Source organism: Schistocerca gregaria, chromosome 7 (assembly GCF_023897955.1).
Source record: "Schistocerca gregaria isolate iqSchGreg1 chromosome 7, iqSchGreg1.2, whole genome shotgun sequence".
NCBI classification, from domain to species: Eukaryota; Metazoa; Arthropoda; class Insecta; order Orthoptera; family Acrididae; genus Schistocerca; species Schistocerca gregaria.
The window spans coordinates 217,231,297-217,243,254 of record NC_064926.1 but is presented as its reverse complement, the minus strand read 5'-3'; positions in this window follow the sequence as shown (position 1 = coordinate 217,243,254).

Genomic DNA, 11,958 nt, shown 5'->3' with positions numbered 1-11,958 from the left:
TCTTACTAATCAGAAGATTTCAGTAACACTCATTATACAGTTTAGATTCATGTTTAGACATTCCTTAAAAATTACTTCAAAGATATTCTTAAACTAAGTAGTTTGCTTTATTTTTAAACCATGTGTCTAATACCTCCTTAAATTTTAGGGTGAGGGTTTTGACTGACTGGGGCAGTTTATTACAGAACTTTAGAGTTAGGTGTTTCTGACTTGTGTGTCAATGACAGCCTATAATTTGGTACATAGAGCATGCTGTGCAAATGTAAATTCATTCTCTGTGTAAATTATTGTATATTTTTATATAATAGAGGGAAACATTCCACGTGGGAAAAATATATCTAAAAACAAAGATGCTGTAACTTACCAAGTGAAAGTATTGGTATGTTGGTAGGAGACAATAAAAAACACACAAACACACACACAAATTTGAAGCTATCGCAACCCATGGTTGCTTCATCAGGAAAGAGGGAAGGAGAGGGAAAGACAAAAGAATGTGGGTTTTAAGAGAGAGGGCAAGGAGACATTCCAATCCCGGGAGTGGAAAGACTTACCTTAGGGGGAAAAAAGGACAGGTATACACTCGCGCGCGCGCACACACACACACATATATATATATAAGCCCAGGCTATCCGTGATCTGAAAGCTGACCGATCCATCATCATTCTTCCGGCTGACAAGGGTTCCACGACCGTGGTACTTGATCGTCGGGAGTATGTGGCTGAGGGACTGCGCCAGCTTTCAGACAACTCTACATACAAAGTTTGCCAAGGTAATCCCATTCCTGATGTCCAGGCGGAGCTTCAAGGAATCCTCAGAACCTTAGGCCCCCACAAAACTTTTCCCCTGACTCCATCAAACTCCTGACCCCACCGACTCCTCGCACTCCTACCTTCTACCTACTTCCTAAAATTCACAAACCCAAACATCCCGGCTGCCCCATTGTAGCTGGTTACCAAGCCCCCACAGAACGTATCTCTGCCTACGTAGATCAACACCTTCAACCCATTACATGCAGTCTCCCATCCTTCATCAAAGACACCAACCACTTTCTTGAACGCCTGGAATCCTTACCCAGTCTGTTACCCCAGGAAACCATCCTTGTAACCATTGATGCTACTTCCCTATACACAAATATCCTGCACGTCCAGGGCCTCACTGCAATGGAGCACTTCCTTTCACGCCTATCACCTGCCACCCTACCTAAAACCTCTTTCCTCATCACCCTTTGAAGGCCAGACATATCAACAATTAAAGGGAACAGCCATGGGTACCAGGATGGCCCCCTCATATGCCAACCTATTTATCGGTCGCTTAGAGGAAGCCTTCTTGGTTACCCAAGCCTGCCAACCCAAAGTTTGGTACAGATTTATTGATGATATCTTCATGATCTGGACTCACAGTGAAGAACAACTCCAGAATTTCCTCTCCAACCTCAACTCCTTTGGTTCCATCATATTCACCTGGTCCTACTCCAAATCCCATGCTACTTTCCTTGACGTTGACCTCCATCTGTCCAATGGCCAGCTTCACACATCCGTCCACATCAAACCCACCAACAAGCAACAGTTCCTCCATTATGACAGCTGCCACCCATTCCATATCAAACGGTCCCTTCCCTACAGCCTAGGCCTTCGTGGCAAACGAATCTGCTCCAGTCCTGAATCCCTGAACCATTACACCAACAACCTGAAAACAGATTTCGCATCCCGCAACTATCCTCCTGACCTGGTACAGAAGCAAATAACCAGAGCCACCTCCTCAACCCCTCAAGCCCAGAACCTCTCACAGAAGAACCCCAAAAGTGCCCCACTTGTGACAGGATACTTCCCGGGACTGGATCAGACTCTGAATGTGGCTCTCCAGCAGGGATACGACTTCCTAAAATCCTGCCCCGAAATGAGATCCATCCTTCATGAAATACTTCCCACTCCACCAAGAGTGTCTTTCCGCCGTCCACCTAACCTTCGTAACCTCTTGGTTCATCCCTATGAAATCCCCAAACCACTTTCCCTACCCTCTGGCTTCTACCCTTGTAACCGCCCCCGGGGTAAAACCTGTCCTATGTACCCTCCCACCACCACCTACTCCAGTCCTGTAACCCGGAAGGTGTACACGATCAAAGGGAGAGCCACGTGTGAAAGCACCCACGTGATTTACCAACTGACCTGCCTGCACTGTGACGCTTTCTATGTGGGAATGACCAGCAACAAACTGTCCATTCGCATGAATGGACACAGGCAGACAGTGTTTGTTGGTAATGAGGATCACCCTGTGGCTAAACATGCCTTGATGCACGGCCAGCACATCTTGGCCCCCAGGGATCAGTGTTGGGACCACTCCTGTTCCTTATTTCTATAAATAATATGTCCTCTAGTATTACGGGTAACTCTAAAATATTTCTGTTTGCTAATGACACTAGCTTGGTAGTAGTGCAACATTGGCTCAGTTTCAAATAGTGCAGTTCATGACCTAAGTTCGTGGCTTGTAGAAAATAAACTAACGCTAAATCACAGTAAGGATTTGTTTTTACTGTTTCTAACACACAATTCGACAAAATCTGACATTTTAATTTCACAGAATGGGCATATGATTAGTGAAACTGAACAGTTCAATTTTCTAGATGTTCAGATAGATAGTAACTGTCTTGGAAAACCCATTTGCAGGATCTTGTTCAAAGACTTGATGCTGCCATTTTTACTACTCGAATGGTATCTGATGTAAGTGATCATATGACATGAAAATTAGTCTACTTTGCTTATTTTCATTCGCTTACGTCATATGGTATTACATTTTGAGGTAAGTCTTCCCATTCTAAAAGGATATTTTTGGCTCGGAAACGGTTGGTTCGGGCAATAAGTGGTGTAAGTTCACGAACCTCTTGTCCACCCCTGTTTACAAGTCTGGGTATTTTGACATTGGCCTCTCAATATATATATTCCTTACTGTCATTTCTTGTTAGCTTATTCCCAAGAATAAGCAGCTTTCACTCAGTTAATATCCAGCAGAAATCAAACCTGCATTTGGATCAGACTTCCTTAACTCTTGTGCAGAAAGGTGTGCAGCAAACTTCTGTATCCATTTTCAACAAGCTACCACTCGAATTCAAAAATCTTAGCTGTAATCGATGCACTTTCAAATTGAAACTGAAGAATTTCCTCATGGGTCACTCCTTCTATTCTGTCGAGGAGTTCATTGAAAAATTAAGCTGATTCTTGTAGTATTGTTCATTGCGTTTACATAAACTTATAAACTGACTTTTTTGGGTTCATAAACATTTTTTTTATCCGTTGTTACACTTATGTTGTAATTTCATGAACTAACACGTTCCATGACCCCCCCCCCCCCCCCCCCACTTGATTGTACCCCACTCAGACCCCACATCACAGCCATGCTCAACATTGCAAATAATGAGCTTTTGCTGTCTGTGAAATGAAATAGAGGTGTCAAAAATGCCAGCGGAGGTGTCCTCAGATGGGTTGTGTAATATGTCAACCAGGGGACAGTGATCCATGTAAACAGTAAGAGGTATGGTGATTAGCTCATGGTCAAAGGTTGACCACTTACAATGCATATCTGAAAGTTTGAGAGAAAAACCACAGAGGCTAGGGTACGCTGGTTACCTTCTGTCTTCACAGAGCACTAATAGCGCGCTCATTCTCGCCCACTGTTGTAGTAACACTTGAAGTCCGGTATGTCATCTTCCACCATGGGAATCAGGAGGTATGCTGTTTTACAGTCAATAACCCTGAATGTTTTGGTGGCAGCTAACATTTGAGTGAAGTCCAATAAGTTAGGTACTGGATAACTGTCAATCATAGTCCGGTCACTGACCTACAAGTAGTCGCCACACAGGTGCCACGATTTTTATTTATAGGGGACACCCAGGGACTGTCTGAAGGGCAGGCAATGTCTGCCTCTATTAGTTTGTCCACAGCAGCCGTTGCACCTATTAAGTATGTGGGGAGGGAGGTGTTGAGGTCTATGTCAGACAGGCAGACCAGGTGTACTGTTTATATGATAAACAGTACCACTGCAAACAGCACAAATTGCTTTTGGCCTGATAGTAGGGTGCACAGCTGTTGCAAGAAACATGCCAAATGTAGAGCTGTGTCACTGGGCAGAGCAGTGGGTACATTGTCAGAGTCACACGTTGAAGATGGATACAGCATTTCATTAATCTGTTCAGATTCCTTACAGATAGGCTCTGGAAGTATGTTGGCATCCTCCAAAGAGACAGACATGCAGTATGGCTGTTGCAAACATTGTAGAACAGCAAAATTGTGCTTGACAGCGTGAAGTGTGTAGTGTCAGCAATGCGCTGCTGAAGATCCATGTGTTTGCATCTCCTAATGTCATTTGTGGTGCGTAGCAAAGAATGGTTGGACATCTGAGAGCGAAGCTCATTGATGAGAACTGAGCAATTTATGAGGTGGTCCAGTGTTTTATCTCAGTGTGATTAAGTGGACAGCAGTGTTTGGTGAGAACTTCGCTGATAACACCAATGATTGGCTGCTGACCATTATGGCATAACAACAAACCATGGGCAAGGTCAGGAGGCAGGTGATAGTAATGCAGAAAGTCTGCTCCCAGGACCAGCTCAACCATCTCAGCGACAAGGAAGCAAGGAAGGTCCAGTGCATGTGACTCTGCCCCCAAGTCCAATGTGATTGAGTCAGTGCTGGTAACCATGACGACAGTGTCATTTGTGGCTCTTAATTGGAGCTAAGATGGCAAGAGAGTAGTCAACGCTAGAGCTGGCAGGAAGATGCTGATGTCAGCACCCATGTCGATGATAAAGTAGATTCAACAGTAACAAACAAATAAGCATGAGACATTGAAAGGGCAATTTGAGGTGGCAGAATTGTGCAGGTGCGGTCGATTAAGGTGCCTTGTGGTTGTAGAGTGGCCTGATGTGCCTACAGCAGGCCACTGCTTGTTTGGGTAAGCACAAGGTGCTGCATATGCTAGCACCCTGATCGAATGTTCTATGAAACCAACAGTATCACTTGGCCATCTAAGGGGTGGAGGCAGGTGGTGGTGTTCTCTGAAGTGGCATCTGTTTGTACTTAGTGACATGGAGGAGGAAGGGACAGCAGGCTGGGAAAGTGAGCGTACTCACTGTATTGTTCGGCGATTGTTGTGTGTCGGCACTGAAGGTCGCACAGCGTGACATTGGGAGGGGGCCTGGGCCGGATCGGCCAGTCAGTTTACCTTGGATGTGCCATGGCTGCATGGAGCAGACGCAGTGATGGCAGCCGGGTGACTGGGGAGCTTGATCCGGCTCAGCAGTAGGATGTTATCGTCAATCATGTCAGAGTAGCTATTGTTGAAAGTAGAGTTCAGTCTGTGAGGCATAGTCTGGCATCGAAGGTGTCATCCTTGTGAGACAGCTTTACGGTCTGGACATGTGTGGGAAGTTTCAATAGCCACAGTGTCTAGAACATGCAGTCAGCGTAGGATCAATCTGTGTCCATAGGTAGCGCCAGAGTAAGGACATGAGGTTGTCTCTGAAGGTTTCTTCGTGCATAACTACGTGTAGTTGCTGTTCTAGAGAGTGTGAGATGTGCTGGAACAGCAAAGTCTTAGTTGCCTTGTGCTGTTGTCAGTAGGTGATGACAGGAATTGGTACCGGATTGACTGCATTGTCGCATTGGTGGCTGAGTAAGATCACAAATCTTGCATCATCATCAATTATCCCATGAGTGGACATCAAGCAATCTCACAGAGTGAACCATACAGCTGGTAGGTCAGTACAGAACAGGGGCAGTTGAAAATGAGGCTGGGTGGTGTGGAGCCTGGGTTGCATATGCCTGGCCGGCCAGAGCATGGCAATGACTGACACATGAGTGACAGAGCATATAGTATGAGGGTGCAGTTGCTGCATCACTTGGAGGTGCCTGTCAGCGACAACGTGGAAGCACGTGACGTGGATGGTGCGGATGGCACATTGTACATAACATAGACCTTGGGCGACGTACCATACTGGTGGGGTGAATGCAGAAGTGTGGTGTTGTGTGGGTCAAAAACTGAAGTAGCAAGCATGGGTTGTATAATGTGTCCTGTCTTCGTGAGCAGCATACGAGATGTCAAAAGTGCGCAGCACAGTTGTGACGTCAAACATGGATTGGCATAATGTAGATAAAACCTGAAGTGGTGGATGCTGCAGAATTTCTGGTCTGTGGAGCATTTAGCACTGTATGCAGAATGCACCTGAGAGGTGTGAGGCGGTGGTTAGTTAAAACATTGTATGTGGCATGGGAGGTGCAGCAGGAATGTTCAATGGACGAGGATCACTTTTTAGCAGAACGAAGAGTGTGGAAATAGTTGTCACATGAAACTCAGACACTACGGCACCATTGGCCATTGTAATTTGCTGTTTGTACATTGAAGCAGTAGATGAGATAACGACAGGAGTATTTGACAGAATCTATTGTTGATGCGATGGAAAGGTGCCATTAGGAGTGTATGTATAGCATTGTGACTGGAGAATATCACTCAAGAAGTCACTGGAAAGTTTAGGAAGTCTGTGGGTAGCTGCAGGAGCCCAAACAGAGGAAAAACTAGGAACACATGAGGTAATAGTTGCAGAATAAAGAGTATGTCATTGTTCGTTACTCTATTCGGCATTGTCTCTGTCTAAATCACTGCACTGAATTTCCTTTAGTCCAGGTTGAATGTTAATTAGTAAATTGTCATACGGAATGTTCGTACCACATTGTGGTACCATTTGCGAAATACTGTTGGCGCTGTCAATGATGTGGTGAAGCAAACAATGGCAGCATTGTCTAGCACCCAACCAGCACGGCAGATTCACACAGAGTCATGATGTGGCGCAGTAAATGGGGTCCCCACTAAGAAATATGGTGCCAGCAGGAATGCATATGTAATAAACGGTACATGGAGTGTGGTAAACAAATCCTTAGTTTATTTGCTTGACTGAATTACATTGTGGTCCACAATAGTCAGAATTTTGACACATACTAAACTGTCACAGGTAGTATTGTTCACTCTATTGCACAGGGCAGCGATGTTTATTTTGTCAGACAGACATCACATATAGTCAACACTATGTCACCACACTGTCAACCAAGATAAGTGTTTGTCTACATTACTAGTGAAAAGTAGAGTGAAGTGTTTAACAAAAATAGTTTTGTGAATCACACCATGTAATTAGGAACACATCTGGTATGCCCTGCAAAACAATTCAATATTACTCTGTTGCAAAAGGAAAACAAATACACAAATTGGAAGGTGGAAGACATCACGAGTGAGCCTCTTTGACGTCACCACAAAGTGACATACAACATGGAGCACATGGGTTTTGCACAGCTTTTTAGTGGCGTTGCACTTAAGCAGTGGCTCCGCTAACCAGAACATGACCAATAGTATGTGTTACTGTCTGGCCCTGTCCTATGCTTCGAGTACATGGCTCGCCAGGCCGATCCACCACTCTGATTATCACTTTATTAATTGATGGTCATGCTGTAAGGATAAGAATTTCTGACAGCAATACTTGCATATTTTCTAGATATTTGTCATCCCTTACAGATACCTCATGCTGATACCTACTTGCCAATTTAACTGGTTGCCCTCTGATCCCTGGATTATTCAGTGCTTATTGTGACACCAGCTTGTATACCCTTCCCAGTAATCTACCTGAATGACTTGACTCAAATAACAGATATTTTACACGACATGGTTTTATTTAAGTAATTTTGTTTCTGGAAAAGTATTAAAGGCCAATCATGGCACACTTTGTTCTCACTCCCTTGTTTCTAGAAACTGCTTCCTTCAAAAGAATAGTCTTTTTTAATTTATTTTTTATTTTATATTTTATTCAACCTATGTCTACGAAGAGTAAGGTTTCCTCAACTTTCATAACAATGACGACAACTTTGTTGATCCTTATTGGGATTAAAAGATGTTGATAATCCTGCAAGTTCAGGATGCTTTATCTGTCAGCCATACCAGGAGTTTGCAGAGGTCCATGTGTCAGTGAAGATTGCTTCTACAATACATATTTTTGCAAGTGCACATGCTATGTGTGAAGAAAGGCTAATCCGTAGACCCCGCGTGGAAGTTTTGACGCCATGTAAAATTCCTTCCATGGAAATTTCTTGTACCTGCAACTCTGTCCAATAATATGCTAATACCACTTCAAGATTTTCATCTAAATTTGTGGGTTTAAATGGGAAATCTGCCATACCAAAGTGAGGTCTGTCATTTATTCATGCTATTCTTGTCAAATATTTGGGACTGGTACGTTTCCAGTAGGGGATCAATATAAATTTCATTGTTCCATTAGGGATACTAGCTTTGTGAGCTCAGAAAGGAAATATTCATATGCTCCACCATGATGCCTTAGCTGCAGTTAATAATTATGCCCTTGAACCTTTTGAAGATTGATGTCGTACTTTCATGTACAATTGTACTTGAGAATTAAGTGAATAATTTCTGCTTACTACTACGAACAAGTATGGGTCCTCTGTTGTTGAATGAGATAGTGCCAGCAAGATCACAGCTACAGACTGTGTGGCACGGGCACCTCGTGAAGTGGTGCTGAGCCAAGTATTCTTGTGTCCTGATAAGTGACACATTGTGCCACAGAATCACATTACAAACTTATAAGACACTGTACAGTTCACTTAAGAACATATAGTTGTTAAAATTTCCATATGTCCACATAACTAGACAAGTCATTGCTGTATTTATTACTGGTCCAACTACCCTTAACAACAAACTCTCCCTCTCTTAGATTTTTGCAAGAATTTTACAACTATGTAGTGATTCTGTGTAGGCAAACACCATTTAGCCTCGCACATGCCATAGACTTGGAGCCAACCTTGTTTGACCAACCTCCAACGGGGAAGGCCACCTGTGCCAGTTGTTTAGATGAAATGCAAAGCAGCACAGCTGCGCAGGTGAGATGAGACAGTTGCCCCCTCTTTGTGAAAGAGGCACCCTGTGTTTTTCTGCAGTTTAACACCGGTATCAGATCCCGTGGTATGTAGGGAACCACCCCCTCCCCCTTTCAAGATCTGGGGACCATGCTGTGTGTACCTCATGTTAAAATGTTGAACATAACATTGAGCTCCAAGACCAATATAGCATTAAAGTAACTACCATAAAAGTATTAGTTACATGCAGGGACAGTGGTACTACTCACAGTATCTCGTATTATTGTAAAAAAAAGTGCAATACTAATAACAAGACATGGAATGTAACTACATTCAACAATCACATGGACAAGTCATATTCATGTTCATGTGTCTGCTCCTTGCTGCACACTGTAGGATATTGCCCAAGAATTTGCATGAATTAGACCAAGGCAATTTGCAAGTGTATATGCTACTGCCTGTATAATGAGTTTGTGGCAGTACCAGAAAGTGTAATTTGGCTCGGGCTACCTTGTCTGGAAGCTGGCCACTGCACAGTTGCATCGGGCACTGCCTTTTCACACAAAGTGTACAAGAGAACAGTTTCAACTTATTCATTTAGTTCCATCAATAGTCATTGAAACAAAATAAAGACTGACAAAAATAATGATTAACATTCTTGCCGATGCCCCTCTGAGGAAGATACCACACTTTTTGTTAAAAATATATTGCTCTCTACCTCTCACCTAATGTACTATACCTGAAACCAAGAGCATCACAGGTAAGTTTGTCATCAGAAGAATGCTACCGCTGCACATGGAGATCACCAACCCAGAATGATAAAAAATGGAGGAAACTTATGAAAGTACACAATTAAGGACTGAATTATAAAACACAGGTGACTCACCAAAGAGATGAGCTATACATTTAATTCAGTATTATTGGTGACTTCGTTCATTATCAAGAGGGGGCATTTAAAAGTCACTAAAGATATTAAAGTCATGAAAGTTAGTTTCTTAGTGGCAAAGTACTAACACTGAATTTCAGACCATTGTGAGATGTTTAGGTACCAGCCATCTCACAAGCATGAGTCAAACACCTAATGTACCTTCACTATCTTAACACAAATAGGAATTAGTGATCATGGCTAAGCTGAAACTAATGATGGTGAGCTAATTGCTCACGCCACTGTTCTGGTTATTGACAATGTGTGTTATATTTACATATATATTGCACTCTTAGAGTATGACTGTTGAGCTATACACTTATTTTGTATAAAATTTTGCTGCATTTTTTACAAAGTAGTAGTTGTGGTCTTCAGTCCTAAGACTGGTTTGATGCAGCTCTCCATGCTACTCTATCCTGTGCAAGCTTCTTCATCTCCCAGTACCTACTGCAACCTACATCCTTCTGAATCTGCTCAGTGTATTCATCTCTTGGTCTTCCTCTACGATTTTTACCCTCCATGCTGTCCTCCGATACTAAATTGGTGATCCCTCGATGCCTCAGAACATGTCCTACCAACCGATCCCTTCTTCTAGTCAAGTTGTGCCACAAACTTCTCTTCTCCCCAGTCCTATTCAATACTTCCTCATTAGTTATGCGATCTACCCATCTAATCTTCAGCATTCTTCGGTAGCATCACATTTCCAAAGCTTCTATTCTCTTCTTGTCCAAAATATTTATCGTCCATGTTTCACTTCGATACATGGCTACATTCCATACAAATACTTTCAGAAATGACTTCCTGACACTGAAATCTATACTCGATGTTAACAAATTTCTCTTCTTCAGAAACGCTTTCTTTCCCATTGCCAGTCTACATTTTATATCCTCTCTACTTTGACCATCATCACTTTTTTGCTCCCCAAATAGCAAAACTCATTTACTACTTTAACTGTCTCATTTCCTAATCTAATACCCTCAACATCACCCGATTTAATTCGACTACATTCCATTATCCTCGTTTTGCTTTTGTTGATGTTCATCTTATATCCTCCCTTCAAGACACTATCCAATCTGTTCAACTGCTCTTCCAAGTCCTTTGCTTTCTCTGACAGAATTACAAAGTATTTAATGTTTATTAAGGATAAATTGATGACAGTCCCTCTCCCCTAAGCCTAGCCATAACTAGTAGAGAACGAGTTATAGTATATTTTTGTACCGTGCTATGAATATCACTATGAGTGGAAAGTTAGGTTTCACAAAGTTAATAAATGTAAGGAAGAATCCTTGATGTCAGATAAGGTGTATAATTTACTAATTGTTTAAGTGAAGTAGTGGGAAACTCGATACTTACAATACTTCCTCCTGATTGTGGTTTTACCTCTTTTGCTGTGAATAGTTAAGTGATCACTATTTGACATCCCTTTAGGAAAAATGCCTACTGTATCCACTGGAGTGGTGTCTGCTACCTTTCTATTCTGGTACCAGGAGATCCATAGTCTGTAGTCACATGTCGCTGCAGTTAATTTTTGAGTCCTCTACCGTTATTCCTTATTCTACTGCCAAGTGACTAAGGTCCACTTTTTCCTTTGCCATCTGTCAATGAGAGGCTAGTCTGGATTGACCTGGGCTACGTCAGTGACAGTACCAGTTCTTTCTTACTGCATCAGCCAATAATTGAGGTATCATTCCTCCCTTGTCACAGTATCCGTCATATACTCCCCGAAGATCTATTGTGAGGTATGAACAGTATCTCAGGCGGATAGTCAAGCAAATGGCTTATGTTAAACTAGTTTATCGATAATTAATCAGTAATTGCTTGAGCAACGAAGGACATATTACTATACCATTCATGCATTCTCCAATTTCATGGACACCACATCACTTGTGGACGAAACTGTTCTTAAACAGTTGACAAACACCTCTGCATCTTTGTGAAAATGTGGTGAACCTTTAACACCCTGCAGCTTGCCACTCAATTTGCAGTTCGTTTGTAACACCGTTACTGGCTCTACATCCCCAAGCCTATGACAAGACAGTCCAGTGTCACTATTTAAGTGTGTTTCATTTACCTAGGGCAGATACGTGGTTGCTGATTACACTGACCCTCCACAGGCATGCACCTAGCACAGAGTCC